The following is a 27,309-nucleotide window of genomic DNA, read 5'->3' as shown; positions in this document are numbered from 1 at the left end:
ATCGAGCCATTAACTCGCGATCATCATCCATATGATACAACTCGACATCAAATTCACGTTCAAATTCGCAACTTGCATTTCCAAGCGCAAGGCAATGAAATGCTTTCTTAATCCAATGACGAATACGACCGCTAACAAATCCAAAACACTCTTCAGAGTGTAACTCAAGGGAATGTCCGGTGCGCTTCAAATAATTGTCTAACGACGTCTGAGCGGACGCATGACGGTCCAATGCATCATGTTGCAAAGTCTTTCTACAGATTAAACATTAATTACTCATAAACGGATAATTGAATAGTTATTCTCATATTCATAGTTATTTCATTAGTAAAATTATCATATTTATAGTAATTTGACTACACTTATCAAACAAATGTAATAAATAAATATTTTTTATCATTAGAATGAAAATATACTCCCACTCACTTATCAAATGAATTGAAAATGGAATTGAAATGAAAATAACTACAAGAAAAAACTAACCATATCACTAACTTGTCACCGGTTTTCACTAACTATTTGATAAATTCATATTTAAATATTTAAATAATTATAAATATATACAAATGAATTCATATTCACTAACTCATACAAAATTCAAATATATTCAAATCCACATATGGTCATATATACATACTTTTTCATATCCATATTTTTCAATATAGTATTCCTCTCTATAGATATACTCCGATTCTAAAAAATAATATTCTACTCTATATACTAATTTTGATCTACTAATACAAGAAACCACATCTATGTATGCAAACTTTAAGTAAATTTGAGCTCAAATGATGTATAAATCAAAAAAAAAATAAATATTTTCCGATAAAAAACTTCAAGTTTTTCTATTTATAAATTATGAAATGAGGTACACTAGCAATGTAAGGTGTGAGTGAATAAAGTTTCTAATTTTTGGAACTATTGGATGAGCAGAAAATTCAAAATCCTTCATAAATCGTGGAGAAAATGAGATACTGAAGCTAAGAAGATCAAGAGCAAACGAGTTGAATGGCTTGGGCGGGGAGGAAGAAGAGGATCTCGGTTGGAGTAGCCACCAACGGGGCTAAAATGGGGGATGATGACAGAGGCGGCGGCCGGGCCGGCGGGGGTGCTCCGTGCGATACCGCGCGATAGATTTCGAGCCCGTTTAGTTCTCAAGACATTTCACATGCTACAGTACTTGCACCGTTTGACCACTAATTTGAAATATTAAATGTGGATAACTGACAAAACTCATTCCATAACTCCCGGGTGAAATCGCGAGACGAATCTAATGAACCTAATTATGCAATAATTAGACAACGTTGTGCTACAGTAACCAACCTCTAATGACAAATTAATTAGCCTTAATAGATTCGCCTCGCTATTTTCCGTCCATCCGTGTAATTAGTTTTATAATTAATTTATATTTAATACTCCTAATTAGTATAACAAATTTATGCGGGGAACTAAACGGCCCCTTCATGGCTTTTCCGCTTTCCAGCACGGCCGGACCAACCGGGCCAACGTGGCAGCCGCAACTCGGAGACCGAGCGGAGAAAAGCGAAGCGGTGCGCCGCCGCCGACAGAGAAAAAGCCTTTCCTCTTGTTGGTCGCTTGCCCCGTCCCGCGGCTAGCCCAGCCCCAGCGGAGAGCAGAATTCCTTGCTTCCTCGGCGGGTGCTCGAATTCGAATACTGCGCTTGCCCCGCCGCCCCGGCAACCGCACCGCGCGTCCATCCCCTGCGCGAGCCTCCCCGCCTTTCCCCGATGGCGTATAAATCGCCGCCGACGCCGGCGCCTCGCCCATTGGTCGAGCAGGCATTGGGCGATGGCGGCAATGGCGGCGGAGGCGTCGACGTCGGCGGGAGCGCTGCCGAGGCGGAGGCGGGACGCGCTGGCCCTCACGCTGGCGTCGCGGAGGCTGCCGGGGGGAGAGGCGGACGTTGGGGAGCGGGTGCCCGGCGCCGTCGCGCCCGAGGTCATGCCCTTCGTGCGCGCCGCGGACGAGGTCGAGCCGCTCAACCCGCGCGTTGCGTTCCTCTGTGAGTAGCCTTGCCTGCCTCCCTTCCCTTGGATTGTTCTCTTTTCCCCGGGTGCAATGCGGTAGCTAGTGGAGTTAGGTGGTTCTACATGTACATTTGCCTCACGAAACTAGAATACTGCTTGCTCCAGAAAGCACGGGCGCTCATAGTTTTGCTGTCGTCACCTTAATGCTTCCATTAGTTACGGCAAAATATTGCTCATGACTTTACATTATTGAGTTGATATTTTGGGATATTAGCTTGCATGCATTTAATGCCGTTGGAAACAGGTGTTGTACAAAATGGCACTGGGACGGTTCAAAATCAAATCGAGCTGGGTGTGCACTTTGTTATGTACTAAGTCTATGCTCGATGTCAGCAAAGTATCATTTGCATTTTATATTCTATATAACATAGAAAAGATTTACGTGCATAGCAATATTTGATTATTTTTTCACATCGAGCTTGAAGTGTGGACCCCGGATGTTCACCTGTGGCACGAATTTCCTCATGTTTTGACCACAACATTCTTTGAACTTCGATATTAAGATTTCTTCATTGTTCTGTTATGTTGATAAGCATGATGTGTTGTTGTAAGATCCATTTTCATTTGAAAACACCAAGGAAGGATCTATGCTTGATAGAGAACAGGAGGCATTCATGTCAATGCATACTAGTGTATAGGTAAAAAAAAATTCAAATGGCTTGTAGTTCAGACTTTTCAGGCTATAGGAATGCGCGAATTCATTCATGCTTGCATTTGAATTTGCTGCTTGTGTAACGACCAACTGCATTTCGCTGTCTTCAAAAAGTGTTTTAATAGATGGTTACTAGGCAAAACTAGTGTATTGTACAACACCTGCGAGAGCTTTCTAAATAACTCTTAATTTATTCATCGACATAAGTGCTATTATGTTATTGGTTTACTAGTTCTATCATGGACCATTCTGATTTTTGTTCAACTTTCCTCTACCTTTGCAATATCACAGTTCCATTTTTTTAAGAACATGTGTCATTTATGTTCTAATCATTGATATGTCAAGTAGTAAAATCTATTCTGATATGAAAATGGTTCTACCATTCATGTTGTACCAAGGTCGCAGATATGCCTTCAAGAAAGTCCAAAGAATGGATCCTTCATCAACTCAACGTGGTGTTCGTCAGTTCAAAACATACATGTCAATTAAACTGGACCAAGTAAGCTTCTACATGGAATCGTTCATGACGTTATTTCCCCTCCCCTTCACTGTACCTAAAACCCTAATCCACTTTTCATCAGGTTATGGGAAAGAAACCTTAGCATACATCTTGTAGTACTGAGCTTACTCTTATTCTGGTTAAGATTTAAATTACTGCTTGTTATCTGTTCTTTTGATATCTTCCTGCCCTCACATTAGCTAAGTTTCCTTCATCTATGCAAAATTGAGGGGAAAATTAAGACTCATATTACTCGCTACTTCAGTAGTATCTCAACCTCGCAAATGGTGTGGTTTATCCCTGGGGGCACCAAACATATACATTGTTCAGTTGGCTGCTCAGAGGAGCAATGATTATTAGTAATCACTCGGTGTTAGTGATTCATACAGCCTAGTCACGAATTATGACAGCCTTGCATTCTTGGCTTAGTTTCATAACAGATAAAGTAGATTATTCTTTAGTTTGATACCAGATAAAGGAGATTGTTCCCTGCAGTGGTGCTAGCATCTGAACCAGGCACGATCATGTTGTGACCATGCCCGGTTTAACCAACCAAGAAAAGAACATTGGGGCAGACTTCCCCTGGCTTTGTTCTAAGATGGTACCATGCTTTGAACCCGGACAGGAGTTTCAACAACTCCTTAAGTTCAATACTCTAACCTGTCCACTGTGAGAGAAGATTGGCATTTGAAACAACTTATCTTGCTCCATTTTAATCCTTTCAAACTTTATTTTGTCACCCATCTTCATTTGTGAATACCTGAGATTAATCTCTGTCTGACAGGATGACATACAAGTTCTGGGCAATGATGCAAATGAGATCCAAGAGTTTTACAAGAAGTACTGTGCTAGTATGAGTCAAATTTCAGAAAAGAGAAACTTGTAAGAAATATATACACTTTTTTATGGGTGGAGGAATATATACATTTGTGAGGTACTTCTTATCTGTTGTACTGTTAATAAACATTATATATATTGAAACAGTGAGGAGATGGCTAGATATTACCAAGTGGCCTCTTCTCTTTATGAAGTGTTAAGGGATGTAACAAATAACAAAGTTGATCCCCAGGTGACGCGTTGTAATTGTTTGTTTCTTATATTATTTCCTATGTTCTTGGTAAGCTTCTTAAACACAATTTTCAACTTTAGGTGATAAGGTTTGCGGAAATGATCGAGGAAAAGGGTCATCATTTCAAGAACTACAAGTACAACATTATCCCCATCAATTTTCCTGGTTCTTCTGAAGCAATTGTTGAACTTCCGGAGGTCTTACACAACTTTGATAACTTAACACTATTTCTACTTGTTCATGAAAATCTGCAGTAAGTTTGATTTTGTTACCCTGTAAATGATGTAGATAAGAGGTGCTATTGATGCAATAAGTGTCATAGATGGTCTTCCAATGCCACACATGTCTTCTTTGCATAGGCAGGGGGATAAATCTATCCGAGATTTACTCGACTGGCTTTCACTAGCATTTGGATTTCAGGTGATGTCATTGTTTATTCGTTTGTTTTCTGAAACGTTCAAAGAAGGTGACAAAGTGTCACTGCTTCAGTCTTACTGGTTCGCATGTATTATCTTTGGCAAACATCGTTCTATGAGAACTGAATGATGTGCATTTTTTTTGCGCAGAAATCAAATGTAGAAAATCAAAGAGAAAACATGGTTTTGCTTCTAGCAAATATTAGTACAAGAACTGCTGCACAGGAAGGGCAACCTTTAGTAAGATATATGCCATTTTAAAGATTCTGTTTGAGGCATTTTATCTTATATTTCAAGTTCTTGTGTGTCCTGCTGAACTAACCCTTTTGAAGAAATCTGATACTGAGCTGGCATGTTATTTTTCAGGTTGGCACTGTGAATGAATTGTGGAAAAAGATATTTGGAAATTACAAATCATGGTGTCGCTATTTGCATGTTAGTTACAATATCATGTATGTGGTGTAGTTGCTTGACTAACCTACAGTTTGCGACTTTCTTCTGATAGCTATTCTCAGTGTGCCCATTAGCACTTCATACGTCCACCCTTTTTTAGAACATGTGCCTTATTAACTCCTACATATTCACTTTTGTCTTGTAGGATCAGTCATGATGTTACAGAACATAAGAAGCAACAGCTGAAGCTTCTTCACATTGGATTGTATCTTCTTATCTGGGGTGAGGCTTCAAATGTTCGGTTTATGCCTGAGTGCCTGTGCTACATATTCCACCATGTAAGTATCTCTCATGCAAAAACCAGCCTTTTGGCTTCCTCCAGAAGGTCATTCTAACTTAAGTAACTTATTGAGGATGGCTGACCTTCTGTGTTCTCTTTTCCGAAACAAAGGTCATGGTTGATCTATTCAATTTACATATTTGTTTCAATGATAATTTGAAGCAATGGTTTCATATGCTGTGTCGCTGTGTCTTGGAACAGTTATATTGAAAAATTCCTGATTTTTAAATAATAAATAATGTGGGATTGAGGCTTCATCTCTAGCCTACCCCAACTCGCTTGGGACAAAAGGCTATGTTGTTGTTGTTTGTTGTTGTGGGATTGAGGCTTCATCAAAATTGATCCTCTTTTTATAAAGAATGGCATACGATTTTATCACCAGAGGCAACATAGCCCACTGAAGAGAAACACATGTTCGATAATACTTCTTACTCTACTCTTCCAGACCTAACAGCTCAACATCAATCCCGTTGCTCCTTATGCTATATATGAATTCAAGTTCAGAGTGTTAAGGGTAGTATAGTCATATCCTAGTGTCTAGGGTTTGGGGGTCTCTTGTATATATAGCCCAAAGGGCCTCTATCAATAGATACACAGTCCACTCTCTCTTTCATTTGTAACATGGTATCAAAGCTTAGGTGAGATCCGGCCACCACCCTTCTCATCGCCGCTGCGCTGCCCCTGGGAGCTCGTCGTGCTCCTGGGGGCGGCAATCCTCTAGCCCCAAACCCATTTTTTACCCCTTCCCGTAGCGTCATCACAGCAGCAGCAGCAGCAGCAGCAGCAGCCCGTCCTCTCGTCGCGCGCCTCCGTCGGTGGATCCGCTTTCCCGCCGGCGGATCCGCTTTTCCCGGCCGCCCGTCGCGCGTCCGCGGGCCTCCATCCGCGCGGCCGCCGTCCACTCCGCCTGTCTAGCCGCCGTTCCGGCTCTCCACTCCGCCGTCGCGGATCCGCCAGTTGCGGAGCCGCCGGCCTCCTGCGCCGCCTGTCGCGGACCGTCCTCCCGTCGCGGCTCAGCAGCAGCAGCAGCAAGATCTTCACCGCCGTCGGATCCGCGCCGTCGTCCTCCGCCGCCCGTCGTGGCCTCCTTCCGCCCGCGCGCGTCTGCGCGCCTCCATCCGCGGCCGCCTGCGCGTCTGCCCGACCACGGCCGTCCGCGCGGGCGTCGGCTGCCTGTCGTCGTTGGCCCTCCCCGAGCCGGATCCGCCCGTCCGCGCTGCGCTCGTCGTCCTCCGTCGCCGTCTTCCATCGCCGCCGACGGGCCTCCCCGAGCCGGATCCGCCCTGTGGGGGCTGGATCTCGGCCATGGCGGCCCGTCGCCGCCCATCCGGCCGTCCGCCGTCCCGTCGCCGCCCATCCGGCTGTCCGCCGCCCCGTCGTCGTCCCGCCCGTCGTGGACCCCCTGCGCGGCCTCTTCTACAGCTGCTGCGCCTCACTCCCCTGCTCTGCATCGACCGTCCGCCCGTGTGCGAGCTTCGGCCGAGCTGTTGGCCCTCGATCTGCTGCAGCCATGAGCCATTTCCTAGCGGTGATATTTTTCCTCCTCTGCTCGTCTCTTCTCTTCCAATCAATCACATCCTTGGCTGTAGCTTCGTGCTGCTTATTTGGAAGAGAACAGAGGAATGGATTATCTGTCATCTTTGCTACTGCTTTGCTCTCATGTGGCCTCTAATTTCAGTAGCTATGGTTCAAGCTTCTTGTTTCCTTGGCATGCCTCTCATGGTTATGCAGTTGCAATATGCTCCAATTTCTTGCTTGGGCTGTGCTGTCATCTTCAAGTAGCAAGTTATCTTATCTTCCACCATGTCATTGCAAACTGCTGCTATCTGTCTGTGTGTGCGGCTGTGCTGCCCTGCTCATCTTTTGCTTATGCCTGCTGCTGTCATCTGCTGCTGCCTTGAGTCCTTTTTCTGCAGTATATTCAGTCCACATGTGTGATGTGTCCATCCATATCAGCTGCTAGCAGTCCTTGCTTGATGCTTAAATGTGTTCTTTGCTGCAGCAAATCGTGTCACATTGCATTAGTGTCAATCCAAGTCCAGTTATACATCTCCAGTTCGTCAATGCCGTGCGTGTCCACCATTTCCTTGTCAAATCAGCCCATATCTTGTTTTTATTTTGGTTAGCTAAGTCCCGTCGATTTGGCTAATCACATCATCATCGTTGGTGCGACAATGCCCTCTTGGTCCCTTTCGGAGCCGTTTTGCTCCACATCATGACCAATGGCCATTTATTTGTCGTCATCATCATGTCATCTCGCTGCCTGCCGTCTTGCAGCAGTGAACTCTCTCCTCTCCGTTTGGCTGGTTTGACACATATTGTCAAGTTGAAAGTCTCCAAAGCAAGCTTCCTGTCGAAGAGTCGATGTACTGGTTTGTGAAGACTTGGTTGTTCACCACTTGTGGAGGAGATCGTTCTACAAGACATGTTCAAGAGCTGCACGCTTCGACGACATCTTTGTTGTTTTAGGACTTTGGATGTATTAGTCATGTATTAGTGTTTCTTTCAACTCATGTACTTAGTACCACTCTTCAAATGCAACGACATTGTATTCACGTTGCATTTGAGGGGGGGTGTTAAGGGTAGTATAGTCATATCCTAGTGTCTAGGGTTTGGGGGTCTCTTGTATATATAGCCCAAAGGGCCTCTATCAATAGATACACAGTCCACTCTCTCTTTCATTTGTAACACAGAGCAATGGAGATATGGGTCTCAGTTGAAATACACCCCATTGCTACTGAATATGAGTTATATTTTCACCAAACCACAGTTTCCTGACGTCAAGGTTGTCAATTTAGAACCTAGAAAGCTTGTTATAAGAAACATGACAATTGCTTCAAGGTCTACTGGTCTAGGTTTTAAGCATGCCTCACTTAGTAGTTTCACTTTATGAGGCAATAAACTAATTCCACCGTAAACTATTTAATGCATTCATAGCCTGTCATGAACTCTAGAACACATTCGACGAACCTGTCATCATGTACCCTATAGTTGAACCATAATATGTGTAATCGCAATTTTCTCATGTCCCACATATACTAATATAAAGCTTTGACATGTGTGTAATTTTAACTTATGTGACAGATGGCAAAGCAGTTGCATGACATGCTTGATGAAAATTATTTTCGACCACCACCTGGGTTTGAGGAAGAGGGATCATTTCTGAAAAAAGTCATTGAACCTATCTTTAAGGTCCTGCAGAAAGTGAGTACATAAAGTTCAATCAGTAAGCTACATTATGTTTGTGGAAGTCCCGTGTTTACAAAGTTGCTATTCTTCTTTCATCCCAAAGGAAGCGCAAAAAAGTAGAGGAGGTACAGCGGGTCACTCAGCTTGGAGAAATTATGACGACCTGAATGAACTGTTTTGGTAATCCCATTTTGTTGTGTTGAGTAAATTTTTTGAATTAGCACTTCTTTTGCAACTGATAGAAAAAAGATGCTATTAAGCTTTTATTTTTTTTACAATGACATTTTATTTGACCTTTTGCTTCATGGAACTACACTTCTGTCATTCAAAAGAGACCTATCAGCCTGGCCTAGTGGTCCATGTTCCATACTTACAAGTTAAACTGCTTCATTTGCTGGTGTGTAAACACTTGCCACATCGGTAGTTTAATGATGATACTCTTGGTAAATATTGGACCTGTTAGATGGCATTGGATGAAGATTAGTGTTGAACTGCTGATGTGTACAAGAGAATTCCACATGACACTACCTTCTATGTGGGCTGGGCTGTGAGGCCAACTTCATGGAATGGAAGTACGGTTTTGTTCAACGAGAGGTCAAACAAAATGTGTTCTGCGAAATTAGAAGATTAAAACTGTAGTTTTGTGACAGTTTATGCATTGTTAGTGTAGTTTTGCAACTGTCTTATCATTTTTTTTCAGTCTGTAAGAAATTGTTTTCCTTATAGGTCAGAGAGTTGTTTTACTAAGTTGAAGTGGCCATGGGATCTCACATCTAACTTCTTTTATCAAGGGGTATGTAATGGTTGTTACTAATATCATTACCTTCTGTATATTGCAACTTCCGTTGAAAAATTTCTTGAGTTATTTAGGAGCTCACCTTCAATAGTCTGATGAAACAACATCATGACTTCAGTATAGTCCGGAGCATTATTTTTGAAGGCACCCAATATGATCTGGAACAATTATGCTTGTTAGTAGGACTGCTACCCTGTATTAATGTGCTCGTTGCAAGGATTACAATGCTGAACATGATAATAAATATGTTTTACTTGTTTATGGGCAAAAAGGTATCAGGAATGCAAAGGAGAAACATATATTTGCCCAATACATCATACTTTAGTCAACTAGACTCCTTGTCATGTGCAAGCTATTATCAGAATGTAGCTCCTTACTTGTTTTGAAATACTTCATTACAGCTCTTTTGAGCTATAGGTGCATATATATTATTATGTTCAACTGTTTCTTCGAAAATGCAAACTGGATAGATTCTACTACAGGACATGTCAAAATGTTTCCTGGGAAGACATCGAATCATGGACTGTAATTGCATGGAAACATTAAAATTGTGTTCTCTCTAGATATAGTGTTGTTTCCGACAGACGGGTATTTAAACATGGTTAACAGTATTTTAAATTAGTAGGTTTTCATGCTCACTTGAACCAAATGTTGACGTCATTTTGCTCTTTTCAAACTATTTTTCTTTTTCTACAGCGTGGTACAGCAAGAAAGTCAAAAACAAATTTTGTAGAAGTACGCACATTTCTGCACATATTTAGAAGTTTTGACCGAATGTGGATGTTTTTCATACTTGCTTTCCAGGTATTTCCTCTTACAAAGTATATGAAAATTATTTTTTTGTTTTACTTGTGAATATTAAAACATATAAGTCGGCTTTCCAGGCAATGCTCATAGTTTCATGGAGTTCTTCAGGATCTCTTTCTGTAATTACTGATGGATCTGTTTTCAGAAATGTCTTAAGTATCTTCATCACAGCAGCTCTTCTCAACTTCATAAAAGGTGTGTTACTTTTTCAGTGCATTCATCATGATAAATATGTGATATGTTATGCTTAAACTTATTTGCTAAAGTTCCTGATTTCTACTTGTGCAGTAACTCTGGATATACTGTTTACTGTACAAGCATGGGGAAGTATGGAGTGGACAAAGATAATCAGATATCTGCTAAAGTTTATTGTGGCTATTGCTTGGGTGATCATTCTTCCAGTGACCTATTCTAGTTCCATCAAATACCCCTCCGGCGCTGGCAAAATCCTAAATAGTTTGATTGGGAATTGGTATAACCAGTCAATTTACAATGTTGCGATTGTCATATATATGATCCCAAATATTCTTGCTGCCCTGTTTTTCTTGTTGCCGCAACTTCAGAATTTCATGGAGCGCTCAAATTCACGAGTATTTGTTCTTCTGATGTGGTGGATTCAGGTCAGTCTTTCATATTCCTTATTAGACAATTAGTTGAAACATTGAGCATCATTAGTTCTTACATAATGTTTTGCCATGTTTAGCCAAGATTGTATGTTGGACGTGGGATGCATGAAGATATATTGTCAATAGTTAAGTAGGTGCTTCATATACTCAAACTATTGCTTCTCTTTCAATTGAAAATAATATCAACTGGAACCAACAGGTATGTCTTCTTTTGGGCTGTGTTGCTCATCTCCAAGCTTGCATTCAGTTTCTATGTTGAGGTATGCTAGTTAACACTTAATGCAGCATTTCTTTTTACATCATTTTGACACATTGACATTTATATTCTTGAACTGATATCAGCAAGTTGGATCCCTCTTTAGGGAAATGGTTACTTGCAAGAGGAGTTGAAAATTCTGTTGAACTTTTGTTAACAAAAGAATTCTGCACCATTTTTTTATAATATGGGGATTTGTCCCCCTAAGAATATTTGGGACTCATGGTGATAACTGATAACTTGTCATTTTTATAGATTATTTACTTATTCATATTGTTCAATTTGTACAGATATCCCCGTTGATTGATCCAACAAAGTTCATTCTCGATCAACGAGTTGGAAACTATGAATGGCATCAGATCTTCCCTTTCTGTAAGTATATTGTATATAGTAGATTACATCAATGCAGTTATGAACGTATGATCATTGTGAATTAGGTTATCTAAACGTACTCTACCAGAGTAATATGAAATGGTTATAATGTTTCTTTTGAAGCATTACTAGTTATAATTTTAGAGTAAGGAAATACTTATTAGGAAATTTATTAAACCTATACATAAATGCCAAATGTAAGTAATTAATGATAGCCAAAATATAGATGAACTAAAAAAACCCTTAAATTTAGAACATTGCAGATTCAATATGTTTTGCAATTCTAGAATGAATAAAGTAATTCATTAGTTTTGTTGTTTAAAATATTACTGACTTTAAACTTCTGAATATATTTTTGTTAAACTTGCCCTCAATTTCGTTAACCCCAGTATGCTTTTCCTTACCTTAACCTTTTGTCTTGTTATTAGTTTCTTAACCTTAACTTTTACTTGATTCCTCAAAGAGGAAATCTATAGTGACATACAATATTTTTTCTTGCAGTGCCACGCAACCTGGGTGTTGTCATTACCATATGGGCACCAATTGTCTTGGTATGTAAATAAATTACAAGAATTCTTATGGTTTTCTTTGCCATTTCACCTACCCCTGTACTTGTAGGTGTACTTTATGGATATACAAATTTGGTATGCCATTTTTTCTACTGCCTTCGGAGGTGTTTCTGGTGCCCTCAGTCACGTGGGTGAGGTCAGTGGTCTTATTTGTGATATGGTGTTTACAATATATAAGAATTTTTAATTAACAGACCTTACATTTGCTTTTAATGTAGATACGGACCCTTGGTATGTTCAGGGCCAGATTCAAATCGATGCCAGAAGCTTTCAGTAAATGCATCGCTGCAAAACAGAGAGAGGTTTCATACTGACAAATGGTTTTTTGTTTGCCAATGCCTCAAATGGCTGAACATGCAGATGCCTTATTTTCCCTTAAAGATCACAAAGTTGCAACCAGTTTATTTGTATTTGACTAATTTTTTTTGTTTGTAACTAGCAGCAAGCACTTAAGCAGAGGAGTTTCTTTTGTGTTTGGAATTCATTCATCAATTCCTTACGAGAGGAAGACTTCATCAGCGATAGGTTGGAACACTGAACAGTATGTCGGGCTATAATATGTCATTCACTTTAAACCTGATTGTTTGTATGTTATCAGAGAGAAGGACATATTGATGGCTCCATCATTTTCAAGCAACTTATCTGTCATTCAGTGGCCACCATTCCTTCTTGCTAGCAAGGTAAGTAGTTGCCGTATCTGATGCAAATGATCAAATATTGTAAAATAAGGAATATTCATTGAATTTTGAATGTACCAGGTACCCGCAGCTCTTCATATGGCGATGAATTCCAAAGAAGGCGACGAACATGAGCTAATTGAAAAAGTCAAACTAGACAGGGACAGATATAATGCAGTTATAGAATGCTATGAATCCTTGATGATTATCCTCAATAGTCTTCTACTAGACTCTAATGATCGGAAGTAAAGAACCATCCTTGCCATTTTGATTTGAAAGTTACTTATTTTTTGTATTGAATCACCTAGAAAGTGCTGACTTGGGCATTTTGGCATATACTTGCAGTATTGTCAATGAAATTGATAGAAAAGTGACTCATAGCATGACAAATAAAACATTCCTGGAGGATTTTGAAATGACAGAAATCGGGAAAGTAAGTGCTACATTGGCAAGATTATTACAGCTTCTGGTAAGTGCTAGAATTCTTTTTATGATTTTTCCCTGTGCTTGCTTATTCGAGAAAACTTTTTATTTGCTTCTTTGCATGTCCTTTATTTTTATTTATTTTTTTGTCTTTACTCACCATCTAACATTTGCAGAAGAGTGAACCTATTAATGGCGCTGAAGAGAGGAAAATTGTTAATGCGTTGCAAGATTTTATGGAAATTACAACACGTGACTTCATGAAAGATGGACAGAGGTAAGAACTATGACGATCTGATCTGGTTCTAACATTGTAGTAAGAAAATTCCTTATGAAATATGATTTTACCTGTATGGGAAATTGTGGCAGCATTTTGAAAGATGAGAATGAGAGAAAGCAAAGTTTCACGAATCTGAATATGGATATGATAAAGGATGACTTTTGGAGGGAGAAGGTCTGCAATTACCACTATGATTTATTTAAAATTTGATGATAATGTTTTCGTTGTACTGAATAAATTATTATGGTTTCAGTTTGTCCGGCTGCATTTATTGTTGACTATGAAGGATTCTGCAATGGATGTACCAACAAACTTGGATGCTCGACGGAGGATCACCTTCTTCGCAAACTCGCTTTTTATGAAAATGCCAAGAGCACCTCGTGTGCATGATATGATTTCCTTTAGGTGTGTATATATATCATCCATGAGCTTTTATTTCAGTAGTATAGTACGACCCAACTTTTCAGGCTTTTGCAAAAAATATTTTTTTTCAGAAATGAAAATATTGGAATATCTGTGTTTTGTTGTGAAGTATTAGTGGATTGCCCACCTCTTCCCAAGAGCTTAAGCTTTTGGGTTCATCTGGTTGGTGCATGAAACCAAACATGGTATCAAAGCCAGAGGTCTCGAGTTCGAGTCATGGTAGAGGCATCTTTTAAGTCCTCCGCTCCCTTCTTTATTTCCACATTTGTACCTTGTTCCGGTTGCATGTGAGTGGGAGTGTTGTGAAGTATTAGTGGATTGCCCACCTCTTCCCAAGAGCTTAAGCTTTTGGGTTCATCTGGTTGCTGCATGAAACCTAACATGTTTCATAGAGAAACCAAAATCACATATTTGTATTTCTGTGCAGAAATGTTTTGAGTTTCTGTTATATTTTTTCTAATACATTTATTTTGAAACGTTTTACACTCTAACAAGCCTCAACATTCAGTGTTCTGACTCCATACTACAATGAAGAAGTACTCTATTCTTCTTATGAATTAAATAGAAAGAATGAAGACGGTATCTCGATTTTGTTTTATCTACAAAAGATCTATCCAGGTAAACTGCAAACACCTTGTACTATGTTTCTCAAACAAATTTCATCAGATTGTTATAGACATGTAAAAATATTAATGAATCATAGGCTAAATTCTAATAACTAGTCTTGCCACTTCATTAGATGAATGGAACAACTTTCTAGAACGTATTGGAGTTGACCCAGATGATGAAGCAGCAGTAAAAGGCCGCATGGATGATATTCGTTTATGGGCATCTTACCGTGGTCAAACTCTTGCCAGAACTGGTATTATGATTTCCTATCCTTCATTGAGCTATAAAATATGTGTCTTCTCTGCTTATCTTATTCTTTCTATCTTGTTATGTATAGTGAGGGGAATGATGTACTGTAGACGAGCTCTTGAATTGCAGTGCTATGAGGATATGATAAATGATGAAGGTTAGCCACTGAGTCCTCTGAACATGGGTCCTCCATTTTTTACTTTATGTGGATGCAATTGAAAATTGTATCCCTTAGTTATGCTGTGATATATTGAATTATCTTGTTATGGCAAAGCTGATTTGGGCAGAGAGGAAGGTGCAAGGTCCAAGGCTATTGCTGATATCAAGTTCACTTATGTTGTCTCCTGTCAACTCTATGGCGTGCATAAGGCATCCAAGGATTCCCGAGAGAAAGGTCTCTATGAGAATATCTTAAATCTCATGCTGACGTAAGTTCTTGACCCTTTTCTCTTTTTTGTTTTGAACAATTTTTCGGTGTTTTCCCTCAGTTTCATGTGCACAACATGCAGGTATCCAGCCTTGCGCATCGCTTACATTGATGAGAAGGAAGTACAATTACCAAATGGTAAAATAGAGAAACAGTATTACTCTGTTCTTGTGAAAGGAGATGATGAGGTACTGACTTTACATTCAACTTGAACCTTTACTTTTGTTCCGTAGATGTCATGTTATCATCAACTATAATTTTCTCTCGACTGCAATGTTAATATAGGAAGCAGTGTTACCACGACATGGGGGTTGGTGTCCATTTGGTAAAACTAAAAAAAACTAGGATTCTTCTAATACACATTTATATATTTGTTTTTTAATTATATTTGTATATTCTGATCACTAAATGGAATATAGATGTGGAATCTTCAAACTGTTGAAGTATAAGTGAATTGCCCACTTCTTCCCATAAGCTTAACCTTTTGGGTTGAATTGGTTGGAGCATGCAACTCAATACAAACATTCAAACAACATGTTGCACTAGTGGCACAGAAGATCCCAAGCAACAGTCCTAAGTATTGGATACTGTAGGAGGGAATAATTGATGTATTCCTCCAACCCTAGAAGGGTGGGTATATATAGATCATATACATGAGCCTCTAGATGAGTCTCTATACACATGGGCTCAATATACTCCAACACCCCCCCGCAGTCTGAACTACCGGCGCAGCGGTGTTCAAGACTGGACAAGAAGAGAGTACACAGGGCAAATACCCCCCCCCCCCGCGCAGCCACAACTAGCCACCGGCTATGTTGAGGCTGGATCGAAACTCCGAGAAGGTCGAGGAGGGCAGCCCCTTGGTGAAGATGTCAGCAAACTGGGAGGTAATCGGGACATGGAGTACCCGAACATCGCCGATTGCGACCCTGTCGCGCACGAAGTGTAGGTCGATCTCCACGTGCTTCGTCCGCTGATGCTGAACGGGGTTGGTGGAGAGATACACGGCGCTGACGTTGTCGCAGTAGACGAGCGTGCTCTTGGCGAGCGGGCTGTGGAGCTCCGCCAAGAGCTGTCGTAGCCAGGACGCCTCCGCCACGCCATTAGCGACAGCCCGGTACTCCGCCTCGGCACTGGAGCGGGAGACAACCGGCTGCTGCTTGGACGACGAGAAGACCAGGTTGCCGCCCAGGAATACGGCGTAGCCGGAAGTGGAGCGACGAGTGTCCGGGCAGCCAGCCCAGTCAGCGTCGGTGTAGACCACCAGCTCAGCAGAGGACGAGCGGTGAAGCACCAGGCCGAGGTCCACAGTGCCACGGACGTACCGGAGGAGACGCTTCAGTGCAGCAACGTGTGACTCCCGGGGATCATGCATATGGAGACAGACCTGCTGAACAGCGTAGGTGAGGTCCGGCCTGGTGAAGGTAAGGTGCTGCAAAGCGCCGGCCAGACTCCGGTAGGCAGTAGGATCAGCCACCGGATCACCCAGATCAGCAGACAGCTTCGCCTGAGTGTCGACAGGAGTGGAGCAGGGCTTGCAATTAGTCATCCCAGCCAGCTCCAGAATATCGAGTGCGTACTGCCGCTGGTGAAGGAGAAGACCAGATGGGCGAGGCTCAACAATGACGCCCAAGAAGTGGTGGAGCTGACCGAGATCCTTCATAGCGAACTCCTGCTGCAGAGAGGAGATGACACTCTGAAGCAACTGCTGACTGGAGGCTGTAAGCACAATATCATCGACATAGAGCAGCAGATATGCAGCCTCATTCCCACGGCGGTAGATGAAGAGAAACGTGTCGGACTTGGCCTCGGTGACCCCAATGTCAGTATGAACGTGGCGAACCGAGAGTACCAAGCCCGAGGAGCCTGCTTCAGTCCATAGAGAGACTTGTTAAGCCGGCAGACCATATCCGGATGACTCGAGTCCACAAAACCCGCTGGCTGAGAGCAGTAGACAGTCTCCGAAAGAGTGCCGTGATGAAACACATTCTTCACATCCAGCTGGTGCACAGGCCAGGAGCGCGAGAGCGCAAGTGAGAGGACCGTGCGCACCGTAGCGGGCTTCACGACTGGGCGGAAGGTCTCATCATAGTCCATACCAGGCCGCTGAGTGAACCCCGGAGAACCCAGCGAGCCTTGTAGCGCTCCAGTGTGCCATCAGCCCGATACTTATGCGTCCAGATCCACTTGCCAGTCACCACATTGCAACCAGACGGACACGGGACGAGGTCCCACGTCTGGTTGGCAAGAAGAGCCGCGTACTCCTCTTCCATCGCGCGACGCCAGTGAGGATCCGCCAAGGCGTCGCGGACAGAGGAGGGTACTGGAGAGAACCGCGGCTCTCCCTCGGTGGCGGAGAGAGTCGCGGCCTAAGACGCCATCCGCCGAGTCACCATGGGATGGACCCGATGGATGACCGGCGGGTTGTACACCTCCGGCTCGGCTCGAGAGGGAGCCGAAGGAGCCGGCGGCGGCGACGGCTCTGGTGTCGGCGTCGCAGGAGCCTCCGGAGCAGGAGGCGGCACCGGTGTCGACGCCGGTACACCTGCACCGGTTCAGCGTACCGCTGCTGCGTCGGGTTCGGCGCCGAGCGACGTCGGTACACCTGCACCGGCTGAGCGTACCGCGCAGGTGCAGGGGAAGGCACCGGGGCCGCGCGTGGCGCAGCGGGAGACACCGGGTCCGTGCGCGGCACGACCGGAGGTCCGGGGGCCGCGCGTGGCGCGTCCGCTGGCACCGGGGCCGCGCTCGGCGCAGCAGGGATCACCGGAAGCGGTGCCGGTGTGCCGGAAAAACCTGCAGGAAAAGGACAGACAGGTAACGGTGGCTGAACCACCGGGTCAGTCAGAAACAGAGACTCCAGCTCGGGGTCAGGAGAAGGTGTGGAGGAGGTGGAGTAGGGGAAATCCGACTCGTCAAAGACAACGTGTCGAGAGATCAGAACGCGGCGAGAGGTGAGGTCAAAGCATCGGTACCCCTTGTGGTCAGGGGAGTACCCGAGGAAGACACAACGAGTCGAGCGGGGCGCCAGCTTGTGAGAAGCGGTGGCGGAGGTGATAGGGTAACACGCACACCCAAAGACCCGAAGGTGGTCGTAGCGAGGAGGGGTACCGAAGAGAGCGTGGTGTGGAGTGGGAGCAGGAGAAGCAGTGGACGGAAGACGGTTGAGCAGGTAGGTGGCGGTGTGGAGGCTCTCAGCCCAGAAGCGCGGGGGTAGAGAAGCCTGGATCAGAAGGGTTCGCACGACGTCGTTCGTCGTGCGAATCATCCGCTCAGCCTTGCCGTTCTGAGGAGAGGTATACGGACAAGACATACGCAGCTGAACACCTCGAGACAAGAAGAAGGACCGGGAGGTGGAGTTATCGAACTCCCGCCCGTTGTCACACTGGACGGCCTTAACGGTGAGGCCGGACTGAGTGGACACCCAGGCAAAGAAGTGGAGGAGGGTGGGGAAGGTCTCAGACTTGGCGCGCAAAGGGAAAGTCCAAGAGTAATGAGAAAAATCATCAACAATGACCAGATAATATTTATAGCCAGACATGCTGGGTACAGGAGATGTCCACAGGTCACAGTGAATCAGATCAAAAGCATGCGCAGCATGCGAAGAAGAAGAAAACGGAAGTCTAACATGACGACCTAACTGGCACGCATGACAGAGGTGCTCAGCAGGAGCCCCTAGTACATGGAACATCGGTACTACGGCTGAGCTGAGCCAAAACGTTGCGGCCGGGGTGACCAAGCCGGCGGTGCCAGGTGGTGGAAGAAGGCGTCACGGCAAAAGCAGTAGACGAAGAAGCCGAAGGCGAGGCAGGGGAAGCAGGAAGCCGAAGAGTGTAAAGGGGCCCCGGGCTGTCACATTGGAGGAGCGGACGCCGGGAAGCCGAATCCTTCACAGTAAGACCAGAGGAGTCAAATTCGATAGAACAGGAGTTGTCAGCAGTAAACTGAAGAAGGTTGTGAACCATTTGAGGAGCAACAAGAACATTAGGAAGACGAGGAGCAGAACCCACGGCGGTGACAGGAAGGCAAGACCCATCACCAACCATGATAGAAGAAGGACAAGAGGGGTGTGGGGGTCGGACAGAAGAGAGGATACCAGCATCAGGAGTGGTGTGGAACGAGGCACCCGAGTCAGCGATCCACTCGGTGCTGGCCGGTGGCGTCAGTCCCATGGTGCTGAAGGACTGCGCCAGAGCGGCCTGGTCCCACCCCCCAGGCCAGGTCGGCTGCTGGCTGGGCTGAGCGGGCGGGGTCCAGGACGGCGCGAAGAGTGGAGCAGCGCCAGTGAACATGGCCGCCGGCTGGAGCTGAGGACAAGGCCCCTCTCCCGGACCATGGAACGGCCACATCGAGATGCGCCCTGACCATGGATTGCTGAAAGATGGACAGGGTGTACCTCCAGGGGCAGGGGCAGGAGCGGAAGCCGGAGCTGGAGTCGGCGCACCCCGACGGCCCCCACTGGTACCGGTACCCCCAGAGGCAGGGGCACCGGTGCCACCACCACCTCCCTGCCGCCGCCGGATGATGCCGCCGCCACCGCAGATCCCGCAGCTATGAAATGTTTAAAGCTAAAAAAAAATATTGGATACTGTAGGAGGGAATAATTGATGTATTCCTCCAACCCTAGAAGGGTGGGTATATATAGATCCTATACATGGGCCTCTAGATGAGCCTCTATACACATGGGCTCAATATACTCCAACACTAAGTCTCTAACAGCAGTGCCACACAGACACAGTAGCAGTGCAGAGAAGGATAAAGCTCATCACTCATCTATCTTGCCCCCACCCCTTATCTGTTTGGCTCGTCCTGCTTTACACTTCTTCCAATACTAGAGCTCTTTTCCTTTTGTGCGAACAGATTTTTCTTGGCCTATCTAGCCATGGCAAGGTTGAAACTCTCCTGGGAATTGTTTGATGCATACATTTTACACATCGACACCGGAGTATGAACCGACTCTTTTTTTTTAGTGGGACATGCATAACACTGTCTGGTCAGGAGACTCGCAGAAACTAGTTTCTCAGGAGACCCACAAAACTTGTGAGCCTGAGTTCGAGCCCAGGTGGCCATCCTCTCAACTGGAGGCACTACGACCCGACCGACTGTTTGGTTCTCATCACCAACTACGTTTACCTTTCACTTGTCTATGGGGGTACATGTTACTATTATTATCTATAAATTAAGTATGGAACAATAGGCAATGAAATAATCTGAATATCAATATTACAATGAAATAATAACTGATTTAACATCCATTCATTGCTCAGTGTACTAGGTGTCCTTCAACTTTAAAAATGCATGTAACAGAATGTAGGCCATGAATAACTATAGCTTAATCTTGCTTTTATTGTAGCCAATTAACTTATGGAAATCTTGAGAAACATGACCATGTTAAAACATTCTAGGGTGCTGGTGCATTATCATTTTTTTTTGTTTTCAGGAAATTTACCGGATAAAGCTTCCTGGTAAACCAACAGATATTGGAGAGGGCAAGCCTAATAATCAAAATCATGCCATAATCTTCACAAGAGGAGAAGCACTTCAAGCAATTGACATGAACCAGGTATACTAATCCATATGTATTATGTAATGAGTTTCAAGTATGCAGACATCTTACACTTTTCTACTTATATAGGATAACTACCTTGAGGAAGCATTTAAAATGAGAAATCTCTTGGAAGAGTTCCTTATTACACATGGAAAGTCAAAGCCCACCATATTGGGTGTTCGGGAGCATATATTTACAGGAAGGTTGATTTTTCTGTTTGCTACCAACATATTTAGAAGTCTTCAGTTTTTCTTACACTATGTTTCATTGACTTCCTTTGTGGTCTTATGCTAATGTAATTGTATTGTTACTTCACATGTAGTGTTTCATCCCTCGCCTGGTTTATGTCCAACCAAGAGACCAGCTTCGTCACTATTGGGCAACGTGTTCTTGCTAACCCGCTTAAGTATGTCCCCTCTCTCTTTCAACATTCGACAAACTCGGATCTTTTGCAACTCTTAGTTGTTAGAGTGGTGGATTGTGATCTGTTTTTTCTTTTAATTCTTCTACTATCAATACAATGATACGCAGCTCCTGCGTATTCAAGAAAAAAATTGTGATAATTTTGCTCGACATGGAACTCATTAGTCAGTACTAGTAAAACTCCCCAGGCTGCTCGTAAAGGTTTATTATTTGTTGACATGTACTTGTTAAGGCTTAAAGAAACTCTATTCATGAAAAAGAATTTGGCTAGTCTATTATTTCACATTTAGTACTTCTCTAGAAAGCAAATTAAATGATTCTGAGGGGCATACATAGTTGAATACATAGTTGTTGTTGTTGTTGTTGTTGTTGTTGTTGTTGTTGTTGTTGTTGTTGTATACATAGTTGCATTTCAGAAAATGTATTTGAAAGTTGGAAAATATAGATTAAGTTGTATGCTGTAGTTTTTAAGCCATACTTCCTTTCTGGTAACACATTTATATGTATGGTATCATTACCAATTCCTGTGTAAGTATTATACAAGAACTGAAAGGAATGCCTTTTCTGTGTTTTTTTTCCTCGAACGCGCAGGAGAACTGCGCTTCATTATATTAAGAAGAAAAGGGACGGGGTTTTATCCCCTAACATTACAGATATAAAGGGGATATAACACCTCCTAAGTTACAAACACACTAACTCTCTTTCCAAACAAAGACAGGACCAGGACTAGACCAACTGTCCCTAGGTGCCAGGGCGAGGATATAAGAAACTTCTCTAGCCGCAGCCATAGACCACTGCTGCAGATCTTCAAAGTTGGTCGAGATGATGTTAGAGATACTAGGTGAAGCGCCATCAAACACAACAATTGTGTTGATTCCACAAATTCCAGGCTCCCAGAATTATGATGGAGTTCAACCCATTTAGGACCTGACCAGACACCCTTCCACTTGTATTGGCCCACCAGTCATAAAAATTTACATCCTCAAGGTTTGGAGTCAGTCAGCCAGCACGTGGGTAGGCAGAAGGATGTTGTAACCCTTTTCTTGCCAGCCGGTCTACTGTCCAGCATCTTTTGTGTGCAGCTGTCCACATGAAAAACTTGCACTTGCTAGGGGCCAACTCTGCCAAATTCTCTCCCATAGTCTAAACTGAACAGCTCCAATAAAGAAGAGCTTCATATGCTGATTTTGTGAGAATTGCCAAATATGTGTGTCTTCAACATCTGGCTGCAGCTCAACATTTGATAGTAGCTCCCACAAATGAATATATTCAATCAGGACTTGTACTGTGAGTGCACCGAAGTTACACAAATATCCTAATCTGTTACTGTGAGTGTACCAAAGTTACTACATTAACGATATTTATGTCACGCATGGTTTTAAATAGAGCCTGATGTGCCTCTGTAGCAGTCCACTTCACCTTCTGCGTGCTACAGTGTTATAGCTTCTATCATGTAGTTCGTTGTTTGTAGAAAACCGCAAAAAACAATTTAGGCTTCCACATGATCCATTTATGTATTTCTAGCTATCTTCCATTTGGCTACTTATTCAAAAATTTCTAGCATGTACACTAACAAATAATTAAAATCCTAATTGAGAAAGTGATGTTATTAATGGAGGAAACATACAGTTGGAGCTTGCGTCTGAAATTAGTGTTTGGTTGCTGTCTTCTTTTGACAATGTTTTCATATTGGCTTTATATCCTGGATGTTCTATTTTTGGAACTGATTGGTTTATATTTGCAAATATAGCTGAGCATCACTCCTGAATCTATACAGTACCATATATAAAAGTACTTCGTCATTTAAGAGTTTTAAAATATTGGTGTTAACTATCAATGAAATATCATGAGGATAGGGCATTTATTCTAAGCCAAAAGGAACCTCTTAATACATGTCTTTTACATTGCCCACAGCCTTAGTTTGATAAGTTGTTGCTTGTTTAATGCCTAATATTTTGATTATTGTTGTCTTCACCTATAAACCTTAGAGTGGACACTGGGGCTACACAAATTCTGTAATTATTGTGACTTGTTGAACTGGTAATTTACCACATGGTATTGAAGTGTTAAATCTAATAGGAATGGACATGGGTACACAGATTTTGTAATTGTCACTGATTGCTACCTGTATTCCAGGTAGAATTTATACATGAAAATAGTGTAGAAATTACACATAGAGTGATAATTTAGCTGGTAATTTAATTAATTTGTGGGAGTGGTAGAATTCAAACGTTAGTAGGATGGTAATGATCTTGTTACAACTTGTTTTGGAGATCTTTATGAATATTTGGAGTGTTAGTTCTAAGAAATTTCTGATGCAGGGTACGATTCCATTATGGCCACCCTGATGTTTTCGATAGACTCTTTCACCTCACAAGGGGTGGCATAAGCAAAGCATCAAAGGTTATCAACCTTAGCGAGGATATATTTGCAGGTATGTTTTCCTGAGACTATGCAGTGAGCATAGTTGCTTAGTTCTGCCCACTATGCTCACAATGGTCTTGTTGACATCAAAGGGTTCAATTCAACTCTGCGTCAAGGAAATGTCACACATCATGAATACATACAGTTGGGTAAAGGACGTGATGTTGGAATGAACCAAATATCCAATTTTGAGGCCAAGGTGGCAAATGGAAATGGTGAACAGACACTATGTCGTGATATATATCGACTAGGACAGAGATTTGATTTCTACAGGATGCTATCTCTGTACTTCACCACAGTTGGCTTCTACTTCAATAGCATGGTATGGGTCTGACACTTCAACATATCAACTTAGTAACTTATAAATATGACTTCCAGGAAGTAGGAAAGCAGATTGATTGATTCCATAACCGGGACGGAGTGATATTCACTGGAGGTGGGAATTTGAGGGAATAGTTGTGAGAAGTTGTTGGACACACAGCCCTGGACCTCGTCGATGCGACACACCGAAGCCGTCATGCCTTAGCCGCGCGTACGAGGCATGATAACTGAGATTGATCTATTGATTAAACGGATGAGTATACTGTTCCCTGGTTTATATAATCAGCAGTGACATCTACCAAAACAATTTCCCAATCCCTGCTAACCAACTCAATCTCTCCTAACAAACCCAGCCTAAGACAAACCGAACCTAACAAACAAAAAGAATCATATCTGGGATCTGGAGTTTCAACTTTTGAGCAACAAAACATGCAAAAGCTCTCATCGCTGGAACCATTAGAAATGTTTGGTTTTTGAAATATCAATATTTTTCACAAGCATAATCTGGGACGCGATGTATGCTCCCTTATTTCATTTACCAAAGAATTTGTGCAAAGCTTGCATATTTGGTAATGTGACTAATGTGTCCTTTAATGTTTTTAATCAAGGACTAATAGTCTAATAGAAAGTGAAAAATATATTGTCTTGAGCACATACTACGTAAATCGTGTGTACTAATTCTATAATTTTTCTATGACTTGACCTTGAGTTGTATTTATTACTTTCAGGTGGCTGTTCTTACAGTGTATGTATTTTTATATGGGAGGTTATACCTTGTTTTGAGTGGCTTAGAAAAGTCAATACTCCAAGATCCAAATATTCAAAATATCAAACCATTTGAAAATGTACTTGCCACTCAATCTGTATTCCAACTTGGGATGTTGCTCGTTCTCCCAATGATTATGGAGGTTGGCCTGGAGAAAGGATTTGGTAGAGCACTGGCAGAGTTTGTAATTATGCAACTTCAGTTAGCTCCTGTTTTCTTCACTTTTCATCTTGGAACAAAGACTCACTACTATGGCAGGGCAATACTTCATGGTGGAGCAAAGTATAGAGGTACAGGGAGAGGTTTCGTTGTGCGCCATGCAAAGTATGCTGAGAATTATCGGATGTACTCCCGGAGCCACTTTGTGAAAGCATTGGAGCTGCTTATTCTTTTGGTTGTTTATCTCGCATATGGTAGTTCGTACAGAAGCTCCAGTTTGTATCTGTATGTCACAGTTTCCATATGGTTCCTTGTTTTCTGTTGGCTATTTGCGCCTTTTATCTTCAACCCATCCTGCTTTGAGTGGCACAAGACTGTTGATGACTGGATGGACTGGTGGAAGTGGATGGGCAATAGAGGTGGTATTGGCCTAGCACCGGAGCAGAGTTGGGAGGCTTGGTGGATGAGTGAACATGACCACCTGAAGAATGCAACAATACGTAGCTTGCTCTTGGAGTTCATCCTCTCCCTCCGGTTCTTGATCTATCAATATGGTATTGTTTACCACTTGCACATAGTTCACGGTAACAAAAGCTTCTTGGTAAGAAACCTGCTTAGAATGGCCCTTGTCAGTGTAATTCCCATTTAGGAAGGAAGTCAATCAGCTAATGCTCTGTTCTTTTCCCCAGGTATATGCACTGTCATGGTTCGTTATAGCAGTCGCTCTTGTGTCGCTAAAGGTAACAGTAGTTTAGTGTTTGCACTGCATCCTATTTTATCTCATTGGCTTTTACACCTGGAGAGGGACCCTTTATTTCAGGTTGTTTCAATGGGGAGAGAGAAGTTTGTTACAAGGTTTCAACTCGTGTTTCGCATCCTCAAGGGCATTGTCTTCCTTGTTCTCATCGGTTTGCTTGTCCTTCTATTTGTTGGATTTGATCTAGCTATTGCAGATGTTGGTGCCAGTATCTTGGCCTTCATCCCCACTGGCTGGTTTATTCTTCTGGTGAGTGATTCTTCTTATCAATTATACTTACATGTTACCTTGCTCATGTACTGTATGTGTATTCATTTATTCTCTGGTACGGTCGTTCATGCTAATATCACCTTCTGTTGCTCCTTTTAGATTGCGCAACTATGTGGACCGCTGTTCCGGAGGTTGATTATAGAGCCACTTCACACGCTATGTTGCTCATTTGGCACTGGCGCAGCATGCAGAGGCCCCTGCTGTGCCAAGTTCAGGCAGAGGACTGGAGCCACGCTCCGTAAGATGGGGCCATGGGACTCCATCCAGGAGATGGCAAGGATGTACGAGTACACCATGGGGTTCCTCATCTTCGTGCCCATCGCCGTGTTGTCGTGGTTCCCCTTTGTCTCCGAGTTCCAGACGCGGCTGCTCTTCAACCAGGCCTTCAGCCGGGGGCTGCAGATCTCGAGGATCCTTGCAGGGCAGAATGGGAGCGGCACGAAGCACGACTGATGCGCCTGCGTAATGATCACATTTCGTTGCGCGAGTGCCATCCCCGTCGCTACTATGTTCACTCCATGTGCAGCATCAAGCAGTAGGTTCATGGCGTGCAGTTTGAGAAGTGGAATAATCGGACAGTTCAATTGCATATTATAATGGGTTTTCACCTCGTAATTTGACTCATATTCATTGGTGGTTCCAATTTGATTTGCATGTGTACGTTGGAACGTGATTTGGTTTTCCCGGTGTCAAAAGTTCGCTCGCCAGGTGAGCGTGCGGCCGGGTGCGGGTTCGATTCCGGGGAATCGCAACCCGCGTGCCTCACCGGGTACTGAGGTGGTGTGCATGTGTGCTGGTGTGTGCGTGTGTGAGGTGGTGTGCGTAAGCCTCGGTATGACGCGTTTTGAGACTTCTCAGGCAGTCTTGTCTGCGCTGAATTCGATCAGTGTGGGCGCTCAAAATTCTTACATGACTCTCTCTCTAGTGCTCTTGGGTGCTTTAAAAAAAAAGTAACAAGAGATGTGCTGTACTGTGATTCATAACAGCACTCTTTTTTAGCATGTCTTATTGCATTATAACAACAATAACATAGTCTTTTATCTCAAGCAAGTTGGAGGAAGTTAGAGATGAAACCCAAAAAGAAACAAAGATCATAGTCCATGCACGTTGATAGCTAGTCTTCAAACGCTTCTATCCAAAACTACTCCAGAGATATTCCACTCCCGAAGGTCTCGCTGACTCATCTCAAGTTAGTTTAGGTCTACATCTACCCCTCTTTATATTATTGATCTGTTTTAGAACCCCACTACGCACCGACATCTCAGGAGGCCTTCGTAGGACATGTCTAAACCATCAACCGATATTGGATAAGTTTCTCCTCAATTGGCGGCATCCCGACCCTGAATAACTTCGTTTCGAACTCTATCCCTTTTTGTGTGCCTGCAAAACCATCGTAACATCCGCATCTCTGCTACACTCAGTTGTTGGATATGTCGTCTTTCAGCAGGCAACATTCAACCTATAAAATAACATCGCCGGGCGAATCATTGTCATATAGAACTTACCTTTTAGTTTTTGAGG

At 43.2% G+C, this 27,309-nt stretch overlaps 1 pseudogene; it reads left to right on the top strand.

The window, feature by feature from the left end:
* Positions 1-1,690: 1,690 nt before the first annotated feature.
* Positions 1,691-27,309, top strand: part of LOC120672477 — a 32,337-nt pseudogene continuing 6,718 nt past the window's right edge.

The sequence above is a fragment of the Panicum virgatum genome, chromosome 5N, assembly GCF_016808335.1.
Source record: "Panicum virgatum strain AP13 chromosome 5N, P.virgatum_v5, whole genome shotgun sequence".
Classification (NCBI taxonomy): domain Eukaryota; kingdom Viridiplantae; phylum Streptophyta; class Magnoliopsida; order Poales; family Poaceae; genus Panicum; species Panicum virgatum.
The sequence above is the reverse complement of the archived record's forward strand: the minus strand, read 5'-3'. Positions and strand labels throughout refer to the sequence as shown.